This window comes from Arachis ipaensis, chromosome B1, assembly GCF_059453495.1.
Source record: "Arachis ipaensis isolate K30076 ecotype BB chromosome B1, ASM5945349v1, whole genome shotgun sequence".
NCBI classification, from domain to species: domain Eukaryota; kingdom Viridiplantae; phylum Streptophyta; class Magnoliopsida; order Fabales; family Fabaceae; genus Arachis; species Arachis ipaensis.
Genome location: NC_142436.1, coordinates 37,388,971 through 37,414,587, shown reverse-complemented (window position 1 = coordinate 37,414,587; position 25,617 = coordinate 37,388,971). Strand labels below are relative to the sequence as shown.

Here is a 25,617-nt window from a genome sequence, read left to right as displayed (position 1 = left end):
TAGTTTGGAATTTATAGCATATTCTCTTCTTTTTATCCTATTTGATTTTCAGTTGCTTGGGGACAAGCAACAATTTAAGTTTGGTGTTGTGATGAGCGGATAATTTATACGCTTTTTGGCATTGTTTTTAGTATGTTTTTAGTAGGATCTAGTTACTTTTAGGGATGTTTTCATTAGTTTTTATGTTAAATTCACATTTCTGGACTTTACTATGAGTTTGTGTGTTTTTCTGTGATTTCAGGTATTTTCTGGCTGAAATTGAGGGACTTGAGCAGAAATCAGATTCAGAGGTTGAAGAAGGACTACTGATGCTGTTGGATTCTGACCTCCCTGCACTCAAAGTGGATTTTCTGGAGCTACAGAACTCGAAATGGCGCGCTTCCAATTGCGTTGGAAAGTATACATCCAGGGCTTTCCAGCAATATATATTAGTCCATACTTTGGCCAAGAATAGACGACGTAAACTGGCGTTCAACGCCAGCTTTCTACCCAAATCTGGCGTCCAGCGCCAGAAAAGGATCCAAAACCAGAGTTGAACGCCCAAACTGGCACAGAAACTGGCGTTCAACTCCACAAATGGCCTCTGCACGTACAACACTTAGGCTCAGCCCAAACACACACCAAGTGGGCCCAGGAAGTGGATTTATGCATCAATTACTTACTCATGTAAACCCTAGTAGCTAGTTTATTATAAATAGGACCTTTTACTATTGTATTAGGCATCTTTGGATTACCTTATGATCCTTTGATCACATTTTAGGGGGCTGGCCATCTCGGCCATGCCTGGACCTTCACTTATGTATTTTCATACGGTAGAGTTTCTACACTCCATAGATTAAGGTGTGGAGCTCTGCTGTTCCTCAAAGATTAATGCAAAGTACTACTGTTTTCTATTCAATTCTTCTTATTTTGCTTCTAAGATATCCATTCGCACCCAAGAACGTGATGAAGGTGATGATTATGTGTGACGCTCATCATCCTTCCCCCTTATGAATGCGTGCCTGACAAACACTTCTGTTCTACATGAATTAAGCTAGAATGAGTATCTCTTAGATCTCCTAACCAGAATCTTCGTGGCGTACGCTAGAATGATGGCGGCATTCAAGAGAATCCGGAAGGTCTAAACCTTGTCTGTGGTATTCTGAGTAGGATTCAATGATTGAATGACTGTGACGAGCTTCAAACTCGCGATTGTTGGGCGTTAGTGACAGACACAAAAGGAGGGTGAATCCTATTCCAGCATGATCGAGAACCGACAGATGAATAGCCGTGCCGTGACAGGGTGCGTGAGCATATTATTCACTGAGAGGAGGGGATGTAGCCACTGACAACGGTGATGCCCTTGCATAAAGCCAGCCATGGAAAGGAGTAAGACTGATTGGATGAAGATAGCAGGAAAACAGAGGTTCAGAGGAACGAAAGCATCTCCATTCGCTTATCTGAAATTCCTATCAATGAATTACATAAGTGTCTCTATCCCTATTTTATTATTTAAAATTCGAAAACCACATAATTATTTTATATCCGCCTGACTGAGATTTACAAGGTGACCATAGCTTGCTTCATACCAACAATCTCCGTGGGATTCGACCCTTACTCATGTAAGGTATTACTTGGACGACCCAGTGCACTTGCTGGTTAGTTGTATCGAAGTTGTGACAGACTGTAAAACTAGATCAGAGTATCTGGCCTAAGAAGCCATTACCAGAGATCACAATTTCGTGCACCAGAGTTCAACACCAAACTTAGAGTTTGGCTGAGGCCTCCCAACACCAAACTTAGAGTTTGACTGTGGGGGCTTTAGTTGACTCTGTACTGAGAGAAGCTTTTTATGCTTCCTCTCCATTGTTACAGAAGGAGATTCTTGAGTTTTAAACACAAGGTTATCCTCATTTAGTTGAAGGATCAATTCTCCTCTGTCTACATCAATCACAGCTCTTGCTGTGGCTAGGAAGGGTCTTCCAAGGATGATGGATTCATCCTCATCCTTCCCAGTGTCTAGGATTATGAAATCAGCAGGGATGTAAAGACCTTCAACCTTTACTAACATGTCCTCTACTAGTCCATAAGCCTGCTTTCTTGAGTTGTCTGCCATCTCTAGTGAGATTCTAGCAGCTTGTACCTCAAAGATTCCCAGTTTCTCCATTACAGAGAGGGGCATGAGGTTTATCCCTGACCCAAGGTCACATAGAGCCTTCTCAAAGGTCATGGTACCTATGGTACAAAGTATTAGGAACTTTCCAGGATCCTGTTTCTTCTTAGGCAATCTCAGTTGATCCAATGCATTTAGTTCGTTGGTGAACAGGGGAGGTTCATCTCCCCAAGTCTCATTACCAAATAAATTGGCATTCAGCTTCATGATTGCACCAAGGAACTTGGCAACTTGCTCTTCAGTAACATCCCCATTCTCTTCAGAAGAGGAATACTCATCAGAGCTCATGAATGGCATAAGGAGGTTCAATGGAATCTCTATGGTCTCTAGATGAGTCTCAGATTCCTTTGGTTCCTCAGAGGGAAACTCCTTATTGATCACTGGACGTCCCAGGAGGTCTTCCTCCTTGGGATTCACATCCTCATCCTCTCTTGTGGCCTTGCACTCTCCTTTTGGATTTTCTTCTGTATTGCTTGGGAGAGCACTAGGAGGGGTTTCAGTGATCTTCTTACTCAGCTGGCCCACTTGTGCCTCCAAATTTCTAATGGAGGACCTTGTTTCATTCATGAAACTCAGAATGGCCTTAGATAGATCAGAGACTATGTTTGCTAAGCTAGATGGATCCTGCTCAGAACTCTCTATCTTTTGCTGAGTTGATGATGGAAAAGGCTTGCTATTAAACATGTTTCTTCCACCATTGTTAAAGCCTTGTTGAGGCTTTTGTTGATCCTTCCATGAGAGATTTGGGTGATTTCTCTATGAGGGATTATAAGTGTTTCCATATGGTTCACCCATGTAATTCACCTCTGCTATTGCAGGGTTCTCAGGATCATAAGCTTCTTCTTCAGAAGATGCCTCTTGAGTATTGTTGGATGCAGCTTGTATTCCATTCAGACTCTGAGAAATCATATTGACTTGCTGAGTCAATATTTTATTCTGAGCCAATATGGCATTCAGAGTATCAATTTCAAGAACTCCCTTCTTCTGAGGCGTCCCATTACTCACAGGATTCCTCTCAGAAGTGTACATAAACTGGTTGTTAGCAACCATGTCAATAAGTTCTTGAGCTTCTGCAGGCGTTTTTTTTTTAGGTGAATGGATCCACCTGTAGAAGTATCCAATGACATCTTAGCTAATTCAGATAGACCATCATAGAATATATCCAGGATGGTCCATTCTGAAAGCATGTCAGAGGGACACTTTTTGGTCAGTTGCTTACATCTCTCCCAAGCTTCATAGAGGGATTCACCTTCTTTCTGTCTGAAGGTTTGAACATCCACTCTAAGCTTACTCAGCTTTTGAGGAGGAAAGAACTTGGCTAAGAAAGCCGTAACCAGCTTATCCCAAGAGTTCAGGCTATCCTTGGGTTGAGAGTCCAACCATATTCTAGCTCTGTCTCTTACAGCAAAATGGAAAAGCATGAGCCTGTAGACTTCAGGATCTACTCTATTAGTCTTAACAGTATCACATATCTGCAAGAATTCAGTTAAGAACTGAAAAGGATCTTCAGATGGAAGTCCATGAAACTTGCAGTTCTGCTGCATCAGAGAAATTAATTGAGGTTTCAGCTCAAAGTTGTTTGCTCCAATGGCAGGAATGGAGATGCTTCTTCTATGTAAATTGGAATTAGGTGCAGTAAAGTCACCAAGCATCCTCCTTGCATTATTATTATTTTCGGCTGCCATCTCCTCTTCCTGTTCGAAAATTCCTGTAAAGTTGTCTCTGGATTGTTGTATTTTAACTTCTTTTAGTTTCCTTTTCAGAGTCCTTTCAGGTTCAGGATCTGCTTCAACAAGAATGTTCTTGTCCTTGCTCCTGCTCATATGACAAAGAAGGGAATAACAAAGAAAATATGGAATCCTCTATGTCACAGTATAGAGATTCCTTTGTGTGAGTGAAAGAAGAAAAGAATATAATGTAAGGAAAGAGAAGAGAGGAGAATCCAAACACAAGGGTGAGGAGAGCAGAGATATGAGATGAAGAGAAGTGTTAGTAAGTAATTAAATAAATAGAAGAAGATGAGAGAGAGAAATTTTTGAAAATAATTTTTGAAAAAGAGTTAATAATTTTCGAAAATTAAGATAAAATTAAAATTAAAATTAAAAATTGAAACAATTAATTAATTAAAAAGAATTTTTGAAAAAGAGGGAGGTATTTTCGAAAATTAGAGAGGAAAGGGTAGTTAGGTGATTTTGAAAAAGTTAAGAAACAAACAAAAAGTCAATTAGTTAGTTGAAACAAATTTTGAAAATCAATTTTTAAAAGATAAGAAGAGAAGAAGTTAGAAAAGATATTTAAAAAAGATATGATATGAAAAGGTATGATTAAAAAGATATGATTTTGAAAAAGATAAGATAAAAAGATATTTTTGAAAAGATATGATTGAAATTATTTTTGAAAAAGATTTGATTTTTAAAATCACAATTAATGACTTGATTCACAAGAAATCACAAGATATGATTCTAGAACTTAAAGTTTGAATCTTTCTTAACAAGTAAGTAACAAACTTAAAATTTTTGAATCAAAACATTAATTGTTGATGATATTTTCGAAAATATGATATAAAATTAAGAAAAATATTTTTGAAAAATATTTTTAAAATTTTCGAAAATGAATAAGAAAAAATGAAAAAGATTTGATTTTTGAAAAGATAAGATTTTTAAATTGAAAATTTGATTTGACTCATAAGAAACAACTAAATTTTAAAAAGTTTTGAAAAATTCAACTCAAATTTTCGAAAATTTATGAGTGAAAAAGGGAAAGATAATTTTTTGATTTTTGAATTTTTAATGAAGAAAGAGAAAAACATCAAAAAGACTCAATGCATGAAAATTTTTAGATCAAAACAATGAATGCATGCAAGAACACTATGAATGTCAAGATGAACACCAAGAACACTTTGAAGATTATGATGAACATCAAGAACATATTTTTGAAAAAAATTTTATGCAAAGAAAACATGCAAGACACCAAACTTAGAAATTTTTAATGTTCAGACACCATGAATGCAAAAATGCACATGAAAAAAAACAAAAGACACAAAATAAGAAAACATCAAGATCAAACAAGAGGACTTACCAAGAACAACTTGAAGATCATGAAGAACACTATGAATGCATGAATTTTCGAAAAATGCATAAATTTTTAGAAAAAATGCAATTGACTCAAGACTCAAACAAGAAATACAAAATATTTTTGATTTTATGATTTTATTAATTTTTTTTGGATTTTGTATATTTTTTTCGAAAAACATATAGGAAAAAGAAAATAAGAAATTCAAAAATTTTTAATAAGAATTCCAAGAATCTTTCAATGTTAGCCTAAAGCTCCAATCCAAGGGTTAGGCATAGCTTAATAGCCAGCCAAGCTTTAGAAGATACAAATCAGTCATACAATAACAAATTTGATTAGCAACAACTAGCTTGCTCTTGTAATGATGACTTGGAAGCCTCAGTCCAAATGAATTTAGACATGGCTTTACAGCCAGCCAGGCTTCAACATGCTTCATGAAACTCTAGAATTCATTCTTAAAAATTCTGAAATAATTTTCGAAAACAAAGGGAAAATTTTTTTGAAAGATTTTGAAAACAAATTTTTTTTTCGAAAATAAAACGAAAAATAAAATTACCTAATTTGAGCAACAAGATGAACCGTCAGTTGTCCAAACTCGAACAATCCCCAGAAACGGCGCCAAAAACTTGGTGCACGAAATTGTAATCCCTGGTAATGGCTCCAAAAATTTGGTGCTCTAATCTTAATTCATAATTTGTCACAACTTCGATACAACTAACCAGCAAGTGCACTAGGTCGTCCAAGTAATAAAACCTTACGTGAGTAAGGGTCGATCCCACGGAGATTGTTGGTATGAAGCAAGCTATGGTCATCTTGTAAATCTCAGTCAGGCGCATATCAAATGGTTATGGAGTTTTCGAATAATAATAATAAATAAACAGAAAATAAAGATAGAAATACTTATGCAAATCATTGGTGAGAATTTCAGATAAGCGTATAGAGATGCTTTCGTTCCTCTGAACCTCTGCTTTCCTGGTGTCTTCATCCAATCATTCCTACTCCTTTCCATGGCAAGCTTTATATAGGGCATCACCGTTGTCAATGGCTACATCCCATCCTCTCTGTGAAAAAGGTCCAAATGCTCTGTCACAGCACGGCTAATCATCTGGAGGTTCTCGATCATACTGGAATAGGATTCACCCTCCTTTTGCGTCTGTCACTACGCCCAACACTCGCGAGTTTGAAGTTCGTCACAGCCATCCCTTCCCAGATCCTACTCGGAATACCACAGACAAGGTTTAGACTTTTTGGATCTCAGGAATGGCCATCCATGGGTTCTAACTTATACCACGAAGACACTAATAACTCAGACTCGGTCCCCTGTATTAGATATCCAAGAGATATCCATTCAATCTAAGGTAGAACGGAAGTGGTTGTCAGGCACGCGTTCATGGGGGAATGATGATGACTGTCATGATCATCACATTCATAGTGAAGTGCGAATGAATATTTTAGAAGCGGAATAAGTTGAATTGAATAGAAAAATAGTAGTACTTTACATTAATCCTTGAGGAACAGCAGAGCTCCAAACCTTAATCTATTGTGTGTAGAAACTCTACCGTTGAAAATACATAAGTGAAAGGTTCAGGCATGGCCGAATGGCCAGCCCCCATGATCTAAGAACTAGACGTCCCAAGATGATCCGAAGATGTAAATACAATAGTAAAAAGTCCTATTTATACTAAACTAGTTACTAGGATTTACAGAAGTAAGTAATTGATGCATAAATCCACTTCCGAGGCCCACTTGGTGTGTGCTTGGGCTGAGCTTGAAGTTTACACGTGCAGAGGCTTCTTTTGGAGTTGAACGCCAAGTTGTAACGTGTTTTTGGCGTTCAACTCTGGTTCGTGACGTGTTTCTGGCATTTAACTCCAGACTGCAGCGTAGAACTGGCGTTCAACGCCCTTTTGCGTCATCTAAACTCGGGCAAAGTATGGACTATTATATATTGCTGGAAAGCCCTGGATGTCTACTTTCTAACACCGTTGAGAGCCCACCATTTGGAGTTCTGTAGCTCCAGAATCCACTTTGAGTGCATGGAGTTCAGAATCCAACAGCATCAGCAGTCCTTCTTCAACCTCTGAATCTGATTTTTGCTCAAGTCCCTCAATTTCAGCCAGAAAATACCTGAAATCACAGAAAAACACACAAACTCATAGTAAAGTCCAAAAATGTGAATTTAACATAAAAACTAATAAAAACATCCCTAAAAGTAACTAGATCCTACTAAAAACATACTAAAAACAATGCCAAAAAGCGTATAAATTATCCGCTCATCATGTGCCATGATCTGGGAAGCTCTCGTCCATCGAGTTTGGACAGTCTGTAGTAGCCCTTCCCAAGTACTTCTACAACTCAGTAGGGTCCTTTCCAGTTTGCTGCCAACTTTCCTTCTCCTGGTCGAGTTGTTCCAATATCATTTCGGATTAGGATGAGATCATTCTCTGCGAAACTTCTCGGCACTACCCTTTGATTATATCTGGAATCCATTCGACGTTTTAGTGCTTCTTCCCTGATCCGAACTCTTTCTTGGATTTCAGGTAGTAGGTCGAGCTCTTCCCTCTGAAGTTGGGAGTTTGCTCCCTCATTGTAATGAACCACTCTGGGCGATCCTTCCTCAATCTCTACTGGAATCATTGCCTTTATTCTGTATGCTAACCGGAAGGGGGATTCCTTTGTGGTGGAGTGTGGTGTCGTTCGATATGCCCATAGAACTTGTGGAAGCTCTTCTGCCCAAGCTCCCTTTGCGTCTTGTAATCTCTGTTTTAACCCGACCAATATGACTTTGTTGGCAGCTTCAGCCTATCCATTGGCTTGCGGATGTTCCACTGAGGTGTACTGGTGCTTTATGTTCAAGTCGGCTACCAATTTTCTGAAGCCTGTATCTGTAAATTGAGTGCCATTGTCTGTGGTGATGGAGTGTGGAACCCCGAACCTTGTGACAATGTTTCTATATAGGAATTTCCGGCTTCTTTGGGCAGTGGCATTGGCTAGGGGCTCTGCCTCGATCCACTTTGTGAAATAGTCTACCCCTACTATGAGAAATTTAACTTGTTCTGATCCCTGGGGGAAAGGTCCGAGAAGATCAAGTCCCCATTTTGCAAACGGCCAAGGCGAAGTTACGCTGATGAGCTCTTCTGGCGGGGCGATGTGAAAGTTGGCATGTTTCTGACATGGTGGACATGTCTTTACAAATTCTGTAGCTTCTTTCTATAGAGTTGGCCAATAAATTCCCGCCCGGAGTACTTTTTTGGCGAAAGCTCGTGCTCAGAGATGATTGCCGCAAATGCCGTCGTGTACTTCTTCTAGCACTTCCTTTGTGTTGTTGGTCGGCACACATTTTAGTAATGGCATTGAGATCCCTCTTTTGTACAAGATGTTGTTTATGATAGTGTAGTACTGTTCCTCCCTTTTTAACCTCTTTGCCTCCTTTTCCTCTGTGGGGAGTGTTTCTGCTTTGAGGTAGTTAATTATGGGGGTCATCCATCCTTGGTCCTGACTTGTTATGGCTAGGACTTTTTCCTCTTCCAAGATTGACGGGTTCTGTAGCATTTCCTGGATGAGGCTTCTATTATTTCCCCCTGGTTTGGTACTGGCTAGTTTCGAGAGTGCGTCAGCTCGGGCATTTTGTTCGCGGGGTATGTGGCGGATCTCATATTCCCCGAGTTGTTCGAGCTGTTCCTTGGTTTTATCCAAATACTTTTTCATGGTGGGATCTTTGGCTTGGTAGTTCCCTGTTATCTGTGAGGTGACTACTTGTGAATCACTGTAAATGTTGAGTTTTTAAGCTCCAACCTCTTTAGCCAGCTTCGAACCAGCTAATAACGCTTCATATTCCGCCTGATTATTTGAGGCCGGGAACCCGAATTTGAGGGAGAGCTCAACTTGGGTTCCTTGGTTGCTTTCTATTATCACACCTGCGCCGCTCCCAGTCTTATTTGAAGAACCGTCCACATAGAGATTCCATTCTGTGGGGATTTCCGGGGCATCTGTGAATTCTGCAATGAAGTCGGCCAGATACTGTGATTTGATGGCCGTCCGAGCTTCATATTGGAGGTCGAACTCGGATAACTCGACTGCCCATTGTAAAATTCTACCTGCAAAATCTGTTTTCTGCAATATTTCTTTTATGGGCTGGTTAGTTCGAACCTTAATTGTGTGAGCCTGGAAGTACAGGCGAAGTCGTCGAGATGTTAGAACAAGAGTATAGGCAAACTTTTCTATTTTCTGGTAGTTCAACTCGGATCCCTGTAGCGCTTTACTAATGAAGTAGACGGGTTGTTGCCCACTTTTGTCTTCTTTGACTAGTGCTGAGCCTATTGCCCGGCTTCCTACTGCGAGATATAATATAAGCGGTTCTCCTTTTCGTGGCCGGGATAGGATAAGTGGCCGTCCTAAGAATTCCTTAAAGTCTTGGAAGGCTTGTTCACATTCTGTTGTCCATTCGAACTGCTTTCCCTTCCTTAAAGTAGCATAGAGGGGGAGAGATCTTATCGCTGATCCTGCTAAGAATCTGAATAGGGCGGCCAATCTCCCGTTGAGTTGCTGTACTTCTTTGACACAGGTTGGGCTTTTCATGTTGAGTATGGCTTGACATTTATCTGGATTTGCTTCAATTACTCTTTGTGTGAGTATGAAACCTAAAAATTTTCCCGCTTCTACTGCAAAGGTGCATTTTGCGAGATTGAGTCGCATGTCATGCTTCCTTATAGTGTCAAACACTTGACCAGGTCGGATAATAATGTCTCTTCACTTTGTGTCTTTATCAACATGTCGTCCACATAGACTTCCATGATTTTCCCGATGTGATCTGAGAAGACTTTATTCATTAGCCTTTGATAAGTAGCTCCCGCATTTTTGAGACTGAAAGGCATCACAATGTAGCAGTAATTTGCTTTTCGCGTCAAAAACGAGGTCTTTTCTTGATCTGGTGGATACATGGGAATTTGGTTGTATCCGGAATATGCATCCATGAACGAGAGGTATCTATATCCGGAGGAAGCATCTACCAGAGCGTCGATACTTGGGAGTGGGTAAGGATCTTTTGGGCAGGCTTTGTTGAGGTCGGTATAGTCGGTGCACATTCGCCACTTTCCATTTGATTTTTTCACCAAGACGACGTTAGCTAGCCATAGTGGGTACTTGACTTCTCTTATGAATCCTGCCTCCAGTAGTGCTTATACCTATTCTTCCACAGCTTGGAATCGCTCTGGCCCAAGTTTTCTTCGTCTCTGCTGTACCGGCCAAGATCCTGGGTAGACCGCTAATTTGTGACACATTAGCTTGGGGTCTATGCCTGGCATGTCTGCAGCTTTCCATGCAAAAAGATCGACATTATCTCGCAAGAACTGTACTAGTAATTCCTTTCCATCTCCTTTCAGGATCGTGCCAATATTAGTCGTTTTGTCCGAAGTGTCTCCGATCTGAACTTTCTCTATTTCACCTTCGGGTTGTGGACGGAGTTCTTCTCGTCTCTGGACTCCACCAAGCTCAATTGTATGGAACTCTTCTCCTCTGCCTCTGAGGTTTAGACTTTTGTTATAACAGCGGCGTGCCATCTTTTGATCTGCTTTTATTGTGTCTATCCCCTCTGTAGTTGGAAATTTCATGCATAGATGTGGAGTTGAGACTATTGCGCCGAGTTGATTTAGTGTTGTCCGACCTATTAGGGGCATTGTAGGCTGAACTCACTTCGACCACAATGTATTCTATCTCGAGTGTTCTGGATTGGTTTCCTTTTCCGAAGGTTGTATGTAGTGACATGTATCCCAGTGGTTGTACCAGGGTATCTCCCAGTCCGAACAAACTGTTCGGGTATGCCCTAAGCTCCTTGTCTTCTAGGCCAACCTTGTCGAAGGTATTTTTGAATAAGATATCGGCGGAGCTCCCTTGGTCTATTAATGTGCGGTGCAGATTGGCGTTTGCCAGTATGATGGTGATGACCATGGGGTCGTCGTATCCCGAGATGATACCGGATGCGTCCTCTTTAGTGAATGTGATTGCAGGGATGTCGGGTGCTTCTTCCTTCCCCTCGACATGATATACTTCTTTGAGATATCTTTTGCGAGATAATTTGGAGATTCCTCTCCCTGCGAATCTGCCGTGTATCATGTGGACGTGTCTTTCCGGTGTACGAGGTGATCACGCGGTTCATCCGATATCTTCGTCTCTTCGTCTTTTTCTGTGGTCGTCATCTCGGGTGGCTAGAAACCGATCTAGTTTTCCTTCCCTCACCAGTTTTTCTATGATGTTCTTTAGATCGAAGCACTCGTTGGTGGAGTGCCCTCGCACTCGATGATATTCACAATATTCATTCCAGTTTCCTCCTCCTCTTTTGCCTTTGAGTGGCCGAGCTGGGGGTATTTTCTCCGTATGGTAGACTTCTTTGTATACGTCGACTAGGGATGCCCTGAGAAGGGTGTAATTGTGGTATTTTTTATTTTCTCTCCTTGTCGATCTTCTTTCCTTTTGGATTCCTTGTCTTTATCTCGGCAAGGGACCCCGGATTTTGAGGTTTCTCCCAACCGAGCGTTTTCTTCCATGTTGATGTATTTTTCTGCTCGCTCTTGCACTTCGTCTAAGGAGGTAGGGTACTTCTTTGATATGGATTGGCTAAAAGGTCCTTCTCATAGGCCATTGATGAGTCCCATGATGGCGGCCTCTGTTGGCAAGCTTTGTATGTCCATGCATGTTTTGTTGAATCTTTCCATGTAGTTGCGGAGGCTCTCCCGATCTCCTTGTTTGATCCCCAGTAAACTGGGGGCGTGCTTGGCCTTATCTTTCTGGATGGAGAATCTGGCTAGGAATGTTTTGGCCAGGTCGTCAAAGTTTGAGATGGACTTTGGAGGTAGGTTGTCGAACCATCTGATTGCTGTCTTCGTGAGAGTTGTTGGAAAAGCTTTGCAGTGAACGGCATCTGAGGCGTCGGTGAGGTACATTCTGCTTCTGAAATTGCTGAGATGATGGTTGGGATCTGTGGTACCATCATACAAAATCATATCCGGGAGTTTGAAGTCTTTTGGAATTTTGGTTTTCATGATTTCCCTGGTGAATGGATCTTGTTCTTTGTGTGAATTTTCCTCAGGAGTGGTCCGAGGAGCTTGTGATTTAAGATCGGCTTCTAATTGCAGTAGTTTATCTTCCGATTCTTGACACCGCCGTACCTCTCTTTGTAGATCCTTCCCGACCTCTCGTTGTTGTTGGGTTTCTTTTTCAAGTTGCTTTAAGCGATCTTGAAGTGCTTCTATTACCCCCGGATTTGATGAGTTTTTGTCCTCGTTGGATTCCGGAGTATCCTTTAGTGTAGTGTCCGTGTTTTTGTGCGGTGTTCTATTTTCCAGATCTGAATCGTGGTCGTTGTCATGGCCGTCCGCCATGGTGTTGGGATGACTTCCAGGTTCCCCAGCAACGGCACCAATGTTCCGAGGGTTACCTGAAACTGTAGGCCGATCTCGGATGAGATCTTCTGTACTGGTCGGAGATGACATGTCCGGCTGGCTGGTGGCGGCCGGAGCTATTGTGTCGACTTGTTGGACTGGCTGCACTTCTGATCCTTGGTCACCGGAGGGTGGGGGTACCTACAAGAGACTCCGATGCTTAAGTTAGCACGGGTATTAATCAGGTTTATTGTAGAATCAGAGTATGAGTTATACCTGGGTGCTCCAGTGTATTTATAGTAGTGTGGGCTGACCTTCTGATAAGATAAGTTAGTTATCTTATCTTATCTTATCTTATCTTGAGTGAAGTCAGCTTATCTTTAAGAGAACTGCCTTTATCTCTATAGGCTTGGATTGCCTTTGGATGTGGATCGTGTTCCTCTATTTGGGCCCTTTACTGGGCTTTCCTGTCGATTTGGCCGACCCCTTTGAGAAGAGGTCGGATAGCCTGACCTAAATAGGTCGGTCACTTTATCATCGAACATCTCGGGTCGGACAGCTCGACCCAGGGTATGAACAGGCCTGAATGGTGAGATTTGGTGTGAATTAGAATGTTTATGAAATGGTCTTGGTTTTGGAGTTTTGAAATTTAGAGAACCTTGCTGATTTTGTAAAACTTGGTTTTTGATGAACTTTGGTAGATCATAACTTGAGCCTCAAATCTTGAAATTTGATGATCTTTGTTTTAAATTAAAGGTTATTTCAAGAGCTTTAAAATTATATAAAGTTTGAGGATTAGAGTTTTGTAGAGGAAGTTATGAGCGTTTAAAGTTGGTGTTTTAAAACTGAAATTCTGCAGCTTAAGATTTTCTAAGTCTTGTACAGCTTGTGTACACGACGCGAGCATTCGTCACTACCTGGGCATCTCGCATATGCGGACACTGCATGCGTACACAAACATACAAATTTTTACCCTTGCATACGCGAACATTTAAAACACGACGCGAGCAGGAGGTCGCATATGCGACCACCCATTTTTAACAGCATTCGTACGCGGGACAGAGACTTGCATACGCGAGACGCTTGTTTTGCTGAAAAAAAAATTTTCTTCGTTTTTAAATGTTCTCTACCTTTCTAATCTTATTTAAATACCATTTAAGGATACTATCTAGTAATTAGGTCCTAATATTACTAAAGATGAGTTAGTGACTCAATTTAGTAAATTTCTCTATGAATTTAGAAGGCGGAGACTTAGATTTCTGGGGTAGTGAGGATGGATTAGTTGAGTGAGATGGTGGGGTATTATAATAATGATTAATGTGATGATTTGGGAAATTATGGATTGATAGTGGTTGAGACGAGTTTAGGACTCGGAGTTGAAAGATGACTTTACTGAGTACTGAAAATGATTTCTGAAAAAACCACTGATATATTGTTTTATGCTGAGACTGTTGAGTCGCTATACGCCTTGGGCAAGAGTTGTGGCAATCTCCTGCTTGTCGAGGTTGTACCGCCGGTGTAAGGACGATGGTTAATCCCGCTTACGTTGAGATGTGAGCGCTGGGGTGGTATCCCGCTTGCATAGCCTTCTCTGCTGCATGAAGTGTGCAGGGCACTATATCCCTGGCGTGGCAGACTCCCTGCTGTATGAGTGTGCAGGGCACTATATCTCTGGCGTGGCAGATTCTCTGCTTCATGAGTGTGCAGGGCACTATATCTCTAGCGTGGCAGAAAGGCTACATCCAGAAGGATGTATCAGGTTGGCATTTACAGATCGACAAGTGATATCACGAGCCAATAGGACAAGCATTCATAATATGCATATTCTATGTGTTTGTTTGCTTTGCTTATCTTCTGTATGCCTAAATGAATTACATGTCTACTTGCTATTTGTTTGCTTGCTGTATATGTATATTACTTGTTCTTTACTTGTTTACATTACCTATGTTTCTACTGGGATTGAAGAGGCTTGGTAGGCGGTGGCGATGGGATCGCATGGAGGATAGGTTGGTGAAGGCTGTGGGACAGCAGAGACTAGTGTTAGTTAGAAATTCCTTAAGTTAGAATACCCTATTTATGGTTTAAGTTATTTATTTTGTTAAGCTTGAATATCTGTACCGATGTGAAGTTCTAGGATTACCTTTGGCGTTCCGGAACCTTACATCTTATATATTGGGCACTGTTACCATACTGAGACCTCCGGTTCTCATACCATATGTTGTTGTTTTTTAGACGCATGTCGCAAATCCACCTCGGTGAGATTGCAGACATGGTGACAGAGCGGACTATGGTTTCTTCTTTGTTTTATTCTGCTTTATTTTGATGTAGTTACTCTCTCATCCTTTTGTATTCTATACTTTATGGCCTTAGAGGCTTGATTTGAGATATAAGTTGTATAAGCTGTTTAAACTTCTAAAACTCTTTTGTATTTCAGTTTGACTAGCCGGCCTAAACTCCGCAGGCTGTGACTAGTCCTCTTTTTGGTATATATATATATATATATATATATATATATATATATATATATATATATTGTTAATTTAATTATTACCTTGTGTATCCTGGAGCTATCTACAAGGTTTTATATATTATGTCATGTTCTGTCCGTGCCTACGTGTTTAGTTATCGTGTGTGAACACTTCATATTTCGTAACTCCGTTTTACGCAACTTTGAGCTTTACTCCTTCATCGGGCTTCTAGTTATATGAATTCTTGGATATATATTATATATTATAAGCTTTAGAACTGTCGTGACACTTTGTTATCCTTTGCTTTACGGCTAGAGGTAAGGCTTAGGGTCACAGGATGTTACACAACGTGACCCCACTTCCACTACCATATCGCTGCTTAGTGGTTCAGTGCTCTCCCTCACTATGTGAACCAGTTGCGCTGTCAAAGTCTTGATTCTCCCTTTCGACCTATTCTTGAGCAGCGCATAACCCAGAAGTGGGAGCGAACTCAACTCGGACAAGCAGAACCCGACATGAACTCCCCAACACCAGCCCGCCACTTCTAACATCATCAACATGAAACGAGCTTCTGTTTAGAGGGATTAGGCCCAAGCTTTCTCCATTAGCACAATTGGCAGAAAACTCCTTATTGGGCCAACTAAGGAGCCTGCTTTGCTTTTCTTTTCTTTTTTTTTCAAATGTTACCTTTATTCAGCCCATCATTATTATAAACCTAGCTAACCATTTTTTTCTGATTCAGCATCATTAATAATCAAATCATTATATTCCATCAAATCAGAACTTCCCTCTAAATCAGGATCATCCGTTGTCCTTGATGCGTGAATTTGAATTAAATTGCAATAACTCCATTCATTCAAAATGTTCTCAGGAATTACTAATCTACCCTTATCCGCTTCTTCCTCCCTTATAACCGCCATCACCAACTCAACCACCATATCTCTGCTTGCCATTGGCACTATGGCACTCAAACTACTTGCAACCAAATTCTTGCATGCTTTTGGGGGACAAGGAGCACCTACCTCTTCGAGCTTGCACTCCACTCCATAACTCTCATGACCAGCCTCTTTAACTAGGACGTTGAATCTGCTTATACCAATTGTGATGTGAACCCACCGTTGATTATGTCCATGATACAAGTATCAATTTGTACCTGTCCCACACTGAATGAGAGGCATGATTCCGTGGATTTGTCACACCCAATAACTTCTCCCCATTGACTTCCTATAATCTTGAACGTCTTTGCTGACCACGTATGCAATGAAACACCAAAGCACTCTAACCATACCTTTCGAGTTTCACTGCACTCCTCTTTATCCCATCTCCAAATGCTACGAAAAAGTTGCAACAGGTTGTTCATTTTGTACTCAAAACACTATCAAAAGTCAGGAGTGCTTTGTACGCATGATAAACCCATATTTTATGATATATTTTGTGCTTAATTTGAGTGATTTATCCAATCCTTCACCCACTTATTCATATTAATTGCACGGTTTTACTTCTCCTTCCTTATTATGTGATGTACGTGAAAAACATATTTTCTATGCTTTAAAATTAATTATTTTAATTACCTTTATTTCCATTCGATGCCGTGATTAGTGTGTTGAGTAGTTTCAGATCTTCTAAGGCAGGAATGACTTAAAGGATGGAAAAGGAAACATACAAAAATGGAAGGAAAGCACAAAACGGAGTTTCTAAAAAAACTGGCATCCATGCGATCGCATGGGCGACGCGGACGCATGCCAAGCGTGAATCAACAGTGACGCGGTCGCATGACTGATGCGGCCGCATGACTGACGCGACCGCTTGACAAGAAAAGCTCCGAATGACGCGACCGCGTGACCCACGCGGACGCGTGACAGAGGCCACGCACCAGAAATTGCAGAAAATGCTCCCAGCAATTTCTGAAGCCCTTTTTGTCCCAAATCCAAGTCCAGAAGGCATAAATTAGAGATTATAAAGTGTGGGAATGCATCCATTCAAAGAGAGCTCGCCAATTTAGTTACTTCTCATTATTTAGATTTAGTTTTGAGAGAGGTTCTCTCCTCTCTCTCTCTTAGGATTTAGGACTTCTCTTAATTTTAGGAGTGACTCTCGATCCCAGGTTTAATGTTCCTTTACTTTAAGCTTCCCTTTCACTTTTATTCATTCCATTACTTTAGTTGATTATTACTTTTGCCATTTAATTTATGAATTCTTCTATGTTCCAGATTATTTGAATTAATGTTATTTGAGGTATTTCAGTTTATTATTGCTTTCTTTTATTTATGTCACCATTGCTTTCAATCTGAAGACATTTTTATTCCAGCAAATTTACTTTTTCCCTTTTGGTCTTGGTTAAGAAATCAGTAACTCAGGAGTTATCTTAGCTCAACATAATTGATAACTGTTATCTTTGCTAATTGAATTGACTTTCAATAATCCCAATCTTTTCTTAGGAAATAAATAGGATTCGAAGGTCAAACTAATTAATCCCTTGACTTTCCTTTGCTTTAGCAAAGGTCAACTAAGTGGAATTAAGATTCAATCTTCATTATTATTGATAAGGATAACTAAGTCTGGACTTCCAATTTCTCATACCTTACCAAAAGTTTGCTTTACAGTATTTATTTATTTTAATTTCCGTTTAAATTATTCGTCATACTTATTCCTCACTCTCAACCCCGATTTACAACCTGTATAGCCAATAATAAGAACATACTTCCCTGCAGTTCCTTGAGAAGACGACCCGAGGTTTGAATACTTCGGTTATCAATTTTTAAGGGGTTTGTTACTTGTGACAACCAAAACATTTGTACGAAGGGATTTTTGTTGGTTTAGAAACTATATCTACAACGTGACTGTTTTATTGAAATTCTTTACTAGCAAAAATCTATTCGTCAAAAATGGCGCCATTGCCGGGGAACTGCTAACGTGTGACTTATTATTGGTTATTGTAAATATTTTTCTTTTACTTGTTTATTTATTTCTGTTTTTCCTTTTCAATTTTATTTGCTGCTATGAACTCTCACCCTTCTCGCTTTGAGTTTGGTTCTAACTTTGTTGAAGGAAATAGAAGCCACAGCAGGAATATGCATCAAGGTCAGACCAATCAAGGATGGATGGAGCCAAGAGGATCTAATCAACCCTTTAGGCAACAACACCCTCCAAGATATCATGGACAACGACCATTCTACAATGCATACCCAGCTGATAGATATGGTGGACAACCTTGTAACTACCAACAAGCCCCACCCCGTGCCTATAGACCATCCTCTCAACATAACCTCGAACCACCACACTCACAAGCTTCTCTTCACCATTCGCCACCGTATGGTCCTTTCCTACCCCAGTTCCAATCCACTCACTCCCAAGCACCACCACTTCCCCATGTTTCATGTCCAAATCCATCACCCCGAGAATCAGAGGTTCGCCTCAAGGAAACAGTAAATAAACTTCAAACAACCATTCGACAACTGGAGCAAGCAGTAATTCAATTAGCCTCTAGACGTTCGAACATTCAAGGACCAACCACAGCCCCATGTGGACAATCTAACGAAGAGTGTAGCATGAAGGAAATACTAAAAACTCCAGTGGACAAGACAGAGAATGAATTCGTGCTAGAACAAGTAGAAGAAGCTGTCATTATGCAAGAAGAAGAGTTGGTTGAAGATCTAGGAGACGCTGAACCTCCATGGGAATCCAGAGCTGAGGAGAACTCCGTCAAGGACGTTACAGTTGATGCTAAGGAGGACAGTGCACAATCCCCAAGGCAAGTCGTTTATGAAGAACTAGACGGAATAACCCAGGACACAAATTCCCTTGATGATGATAGTCACAAGTCAAGTTCTCTTAGTAATGAACTTGCATCCGCAAGTGAATTCTCTGAGATCGAAGAATCTTCCCCAAATGAATACGAAGATGATGCAGAGGTTGATTTCTCTCAACCTCCAGTCTATGACACAAGTGATGAGGAGGACATAGATGACTTTGATCAGGACATGGAAACATTTGAAGAATCTTGCAAAGAACTGGAGAATTTCACAGAAGAGCACAAGGGAGTAGAACTCACAGAACCATTAGAACCACCTACCCCAAGGCCATTACCACCCAATACAAGCTTCAAGTGGGTACAATCCTTAACTTTTAACTGTATTTTTCCACTTGAATATGGTTTTCTTGAAACAAATGGCCAGCTTAGAGCTCTCTATGGCTTTAAGAGTAAGAGGGAAATGGCTCGTGCTCAGAGTTGGTGCACAAAGTTCAATAAAGTTCCACGCTTCAACTTGAAGTGCACAGATTGGTATCATATTCAATCGAATGGATCTCGAAAAATATTTGGTCACCATGGTGAGAATCTACTTTCTAAACCGCCTGGATGGAAAAATATAGATCAAGACAGAGGCGGATTTAAAAGCAAAGTTTGGGATCCTGGAATCTATTCCGACATTCGTCATTCCGAGAGCCTAAAAATTTGTTTGAAGCTGCTCAGGAGCTTTACATGCCTAGTTTGGGACCTCGGAGGCTATTGGCATTCCAAGCATTGGTGGAGATTTTTGGATGAATTTAAACATAAGCCGCCATAACAGGAAGCCCCTCCAATGTCCAACTTAAGGACTTTAACTAAAAGTGCTAGGTGGGAGACAGCCCACCATGGTATGATCGTTCATTTTTCAATTTTTATTTCGTTTTGTTTGTTTTCGAGTTTTATTTTATTTTATAATATTGAACCTAGAATTTTGCATCGCATTCATATTAATCATTGCATTCTGCATACTGCATAAAAAAAGGGTGCACGACGCGACCGCATCACTCATGCGATCGCGTCATATTGCGAAAAATACTACCCACGCGACCGCGTCATCCATGCGGCCGCATGACCTGGAGATCGGCGTAAAGATCCAACGTCCAGAAAGTTAGGCTGGAATCGTGCGGCCATTGTGCGTTTCGCACAAATGACCCACGCGATCGCGTCACCCACGCGATCGCATCACTTGCACAATGCCAATCCCACGCAGCCGCGTGAGCGACGCGACCGCGTCGCATGGATTGCACGAACACCCCAAAGGAGACAGAGAGTTGCGCTGAAACGACGCTGGATTCATGCATTTAACACAAATCCCAGCGACGCGATCGCATGCGCCAGGCGATCACGTCATTCAATCTTTTTTGCCCTCATGCGATCGTGTCACCCACGCGATCGCGTCACCCCCCTATTTCGCTCCAGCCACGCGACCGCGTGCCCTACGCGGCCGCGTGGATTCAAATTTATAACCCCCAACCACGCGAACCCTATCAGTCGCGCCCCCCCCCCCCCCCCTGAAACCCTCTCCTCCCTCTCTTCCCCTCCAATCCAACCACCACCATCCAGCCACCATCACCGCCACCCCCAGACGCCGCCGACCTCCCAAAAACCACCGCCACCTACCCCCCCCTTCCTCCTCTCCCTTCTTTCTTCTTCTTTCTTCTTCTTCTCTCCCGCTCCACCACTGCCCCCTTCGCAACCACCACCCACCGCCGCCGCCCGTCCCAGCCGCGTCACCCCCCATCCGCCACACCCACACCTACCCCCTCCCTTCCCCTCTTACCCCCCTACCCCATTACCCATCCCTTCTTTCCCCCCTGCCCCGAATAGCCGTGCCCACCACCGCCAGCCGCCGCGCCAGACGCCGTCACCACCACCCCAAGCCACCTTTCTGCCCACTCTCCTTATTCGGCCTACCAGGTTCCGACAAATGCCACCCTTCTATCCTTAGTCATTATTTCATTATTTTCTGTTTATGTTCATTTTTAGGCTAGTTAGATATGCATGTTGTAGTGGATTTTAGGTTGTTAGGTAGCCTAGGATGTGGTTAGTGGATTTAGGCCTGTTTACTTGCACTGTTCATGTTTCTGTTTTATCAAATTTGCAATTCTGCTGTTGCTGTGATGTTTGTAATGTTCATATGCTGTGATTTCTTGTTTCTTGCTGCTCTTTACACTGAATTTTCATGTTTATATTCCTTATATGTAATTGCAAGCTTTAATTTTAATTCATATGAACTATTTGATTGCTGTTTATTTTCCGGGACAATCCAATTTTAGCCGGAATGCTGCCCAAATTTCTGTAAAATGTTTTCATTCATGTTTTGGTTTTGGCATTTTGAAATCTGCTTTCCTCTGCTTTACCCAAACCCATTCATGAATGCCAGGCACGCATTCTTATTCTCTTTGATTTCCCGGTTCATAAAATTGCATTTTTCATGTTTGATTCCAATTTTTTCTATTTCTATATCTATTTGAATCATCATCAACCTGTTTTCCTTGTTTGGTTCTGAGTTACCTATCGCTTATAATTATGAATGCTTGTTACTTAGAAACTTATCCTTATGCCACTTATCTTAACCCATTTTCATTGACTCACTAATTCTGATTTCCTGAACTCTTTTTTTTTTATTCTAATCAAACTAACCTTTTAAAATCTTTTTTTTTTCTAGTTTTTCACTTTCTTTTAACCCTCTAACCATGGCATACTGATAATTTTTCCTACTTAACATGCCTTCTATTACATTTTGGATTGTGAATTTTTCCTTTCGAACTTTTAACTCCTATACAATCCTTAATGCACATTTACTTAACTCATTTACCTCATTCTAATTCTCCTTTGCCACTTTGTGTTTCTTTTGCCTATTTACCTATTTGTTTTCCTATTTTTACTATATCCTGGTTTTCTGTTTTTCAAGATGTCAGATTCCCAGAGAAAGGGAAAAGGAAAGGCTACCACTGGCAAACGTAAAAGAGGAGAATCATCTATGTCTATCATAGATCTCATGCATGATGCCTCCTGGCAGGAGAAAAACTTCACCCCGCAGGAGAAGGCCGACCAGCTGCTCCCTGCTAATGACCCAGTGAAGTTTGCAAACCGATACTGTGAGCTGAAGTATCCGGTGTTTGCAAACTCCAGGAACCTATACCTAGAGAGGACTCTGAAGATCCCAGGAGAACTCCAGCAATACACCTCTGATCAGATCAAACAAAGAGGCTGGTTCTTTCTGGAGAGAAACCTGTCTGAGGTCAATGCATCTTGGGTAAGGAAATTCTACTGAAATTACTTCAAGACTTCCCTAGATGCAGTGAACCTTAGGGGGAAGCAGATTCTGGTCACTGAAGAGGCAATTGAAGATGTTCTGAAGCTTCTGCCTAAATCTGATCAGCCGGATGGTTATCAGAAAGCTGAGGAAGACATGCGCTTTCTGAAGTTTGATTGGGATGCAGTCAAGGCCCGGATAGCCCTTGACCCGACCGTCCCTTGGATTATGGGTCAGAACACCATGATGCCCAAGGGAATCAAGCGGGCATACTTGAATGATGAGGCTCGGCTGTGGCATCAGATACTTAGCAACTTCATTATGCCGAGTACTCACGAGACCGATATACCTGCCATTATGATCACCCTCCTATGGTGTGTGATGGAGGGTAAGGACCTGTACCTGCCACGCTTTATCCGGTTCTACATCGCCAGGGTCCACGTCCGAGGCACTCTTCCCTTTCCCTATTTGGTTACACAGCTGAGCCGTCGAGCTGACGTGCCTTGGGAGGATGCCGATGAGAGGCCACCTGCTGTAGAATGCAAGAAGATTATCCCGCACAGCAGGAATTTTCTGGCCTTGGGCTACAGACCTCCAGTCCTCACTGCTCCTGGTGACACTGCCACACCATCTGCTGGCCCCTCTTCCTCTACAGCTACACCTGCCACCACCACTGCACCTCCACCTGCCCCAGAGCCCATCTATCATCTAGTGCACCGCCTGTTTCGACTGCTTGACCAGATGGAGCGTCGCAACAAGCGACGCTATGAGCACCTGAAGCTGATGATACGATCTGGCGACATCCCCTCCGAGCCTGACACACCATCCGAGGCATCTGAGGAGGAGGCAGATGATCCCGAGGCAGAGACCCATCCAAGAGCGAGGCAGAGCAGGCAGGCACCCAGCAGGCAGCACACCTTCAGGAGGCTCCGCCTCAGATTCAGGTTGTAGACCCTGAGATCCCCCTTCAGTCAGCACCCCCTCCACAGCAGTCAGACCCTCAGATCACCATCTCAGAGACCCCATCTACCCGTCCTTCCAGTGATGACACCCCTTCACACCCTGCTTGAGTGAGCATCAGGGACGATGCTACATTTTAAGTGTGGGGAGGTCGCCATCTCTGGCGTTCTTTTTTTGTGAACCACTACATACTCTTTTTATTTATTTTGCTATTTTTCTATATTTTTCTTTTTATTTCTATTTTGCAGTACTTATACATTGCTATTTTCATGTATTTATACTCTATTTTTGCATTTTACATTTTTAGTTCATATTTTAGCCACTTAGTTTAGTTGCAATTCTAACTTATTAGTTATAGAAATTGTGGATTGATTAGTATAGTTTACTTTTTTTAGCATAAGATAACTTGGAATAGATTGAAAAGAAAAAGGAAGTAAACTAGAGACTTTAACAGAATCAAAACAACCCACACCTTGTATATATAGCATTACATGTTAGTTAATTAAACAACATTTCATCAAGGAGAAACCCTAGAACTTTAAGGCCACCTTAAGTTTTACATTGAGAATAATGGGAATTTTTAACTAAACCTGCATGACATACATAATTGATAAATGATTTTGAGTTAGAGAACACACAGCCTGTGAGTTTTGAGCTTAATTGTATGGTTACATTCAAACCATAATTTTTATTCCTGTGTGTTCCGCCCTTCTTTTATATTCTGGTGTTCTTTACTTTGTCTTAATCTATATGTCCGATTATAGAATATAGATGCATACCAAAAGAGTGATTGAGGCCATTATTTGATTTTAGCTCACTTATCCCAAAATAGCCTACCTTTCACATCACCCTTGTTAGCCCCTTGAGCCTTTAAATCCCCTTTTATTCTATAAGCCACATTACTAGCCTTAAGCAGAAAAACAAAATAAAATCACAAGTTGAATCCTTGGTTAGCTTAAGATAGAAATTGTATATGGTTTAAATGTGGGGAACCTATTGGGAACATGGATGATAAATACAAAAGGTAGAAAATTTGAAAAGAATAAAATAACTCAGATAAAAAGTTTTGGGAAGCATGCTCATGTAAAATCAAAATAATTGAATTACCACGTGCATTAAAAAAAATACAGCAAAAAAAAGTGTTATGAAAAAAAAAGGGGACACAAAAAGAATACCCCAATTATGAAATAAAGCAATGCACATGGGATAAAAAAAATAAATATTGAGATATGAGCATGTAACATCAAAAGTGAAAAAATATGGAAAATAGATAAAGAAGCTTTGATTTAGAAAGTATGTATGTTAGGTGAGATCTTAGTCTAATTAAGGATTCACTTATTAGCTCACTTAGCCTTATACATATACCCTTACCTTTACCTTGGCCCCATTACAACCTTACTTAAGACCTCATGATTTTTGGTATGACTATATTCTATGATTGTTGATTGGTTAGATGAAGAACAAAGTTATAGAAAGTAAGAATAAAAAGAAGAATAGAGTGATTAACCCAATAAACACTGAGTGATTAGAGAGTAAACACAAAATCCAGTGAGGGTTCAATAGCTCATTAACATATATCTCTGCTTAAATTATTAATTGTCTTGCAAGTTTTTAAAATGTTTTTCTCTCCCATCTCAATTGTAAAGGCACTTTATCACTATCTAAGGCTTGGCTATATATATATATACATGACTCCTTGAGAATGTGAATTAATTTAACTACATGCAAGCTTTATATACAAGTGAATAAAAATTAGAATTGCATGATGCACCATTCATTTAGGTAGCTGCATTTAGATTGGATTGCATTACATAACATTCCATCACTTTAACCTTACTTTTCACCTTGGATTTAGCATGAGGACATGCTATTGTTTAAGTGTGGGGAGGTTGATAAACCCATATTTTATGATATATTTTGTGCTTAATTTGAGTGATTTATCCAATCCTTCACCCACTTATTCATATTAATTGCACGGTTTTACTTCTCCTTCCTTATTATGTGATGTACGTGAAAAACATGTTTCCTATGCTTTAAAATTAATTATTTTAATTACCTTTATTTCCATTCGATGCCGTGATTAGTGTGTTGAGCAGTTTCAGATCTTCTAAGGCAGGAATGACTTAAAGGATGGAAAAGGAAACATACAAAAATGGAAGAAAAGCACAAAACGGAGTTTCTAAAGAAACTGGCATCCACGCGATCGCATGGGCGACGCGGACACATGCCAAGCGCGAATCAACAGCGACGCGGCCGCATGACTGACGCGACTGCGCGCCTTAAGCAAAACACATATGACGTGGCCGCATGACTGACGCGACCGCGTGACAAGAAAAGCTCCGAATGACGCGACCGCGTGACCCACGCAGACGCGTGACAGAGGCCACGCACCAGAAATTGCAGAAAACACTCCCAACGATTTCTGAAGCCCTTTTTGGCCCAAATCCAAGTCCAGAAGGCATAGATTAGAGATTATAAAGTGTGGAAATGCATCCATTCAAAGAGAGATCGCCAATTTAGTTACTTCTCATGATTTAGATTTA

The 25,617-nt window shown here is 41.0% G+C and overlaps 1 non-coding gene across 1 annotated transcript; it reads left to right on the top strand.

Moving 5' to 3' along the window:
- The first annotated feature begins 3,333 nt into the window (after nucleotides 1–3,333).
- Nucleotides 3,334–3,441, top strand: LOC148576235 (small nucleolar RNA R71). The gene has a single exon (XR_015904259.1). It is a non-coding gene; the product is annotated as a small nucleolar RNA R71 (small nucleolar RNA).
- The last annotated feature ends 22,176 nt before the right edge of the window (nucleotides 3,442–25,617 follow it).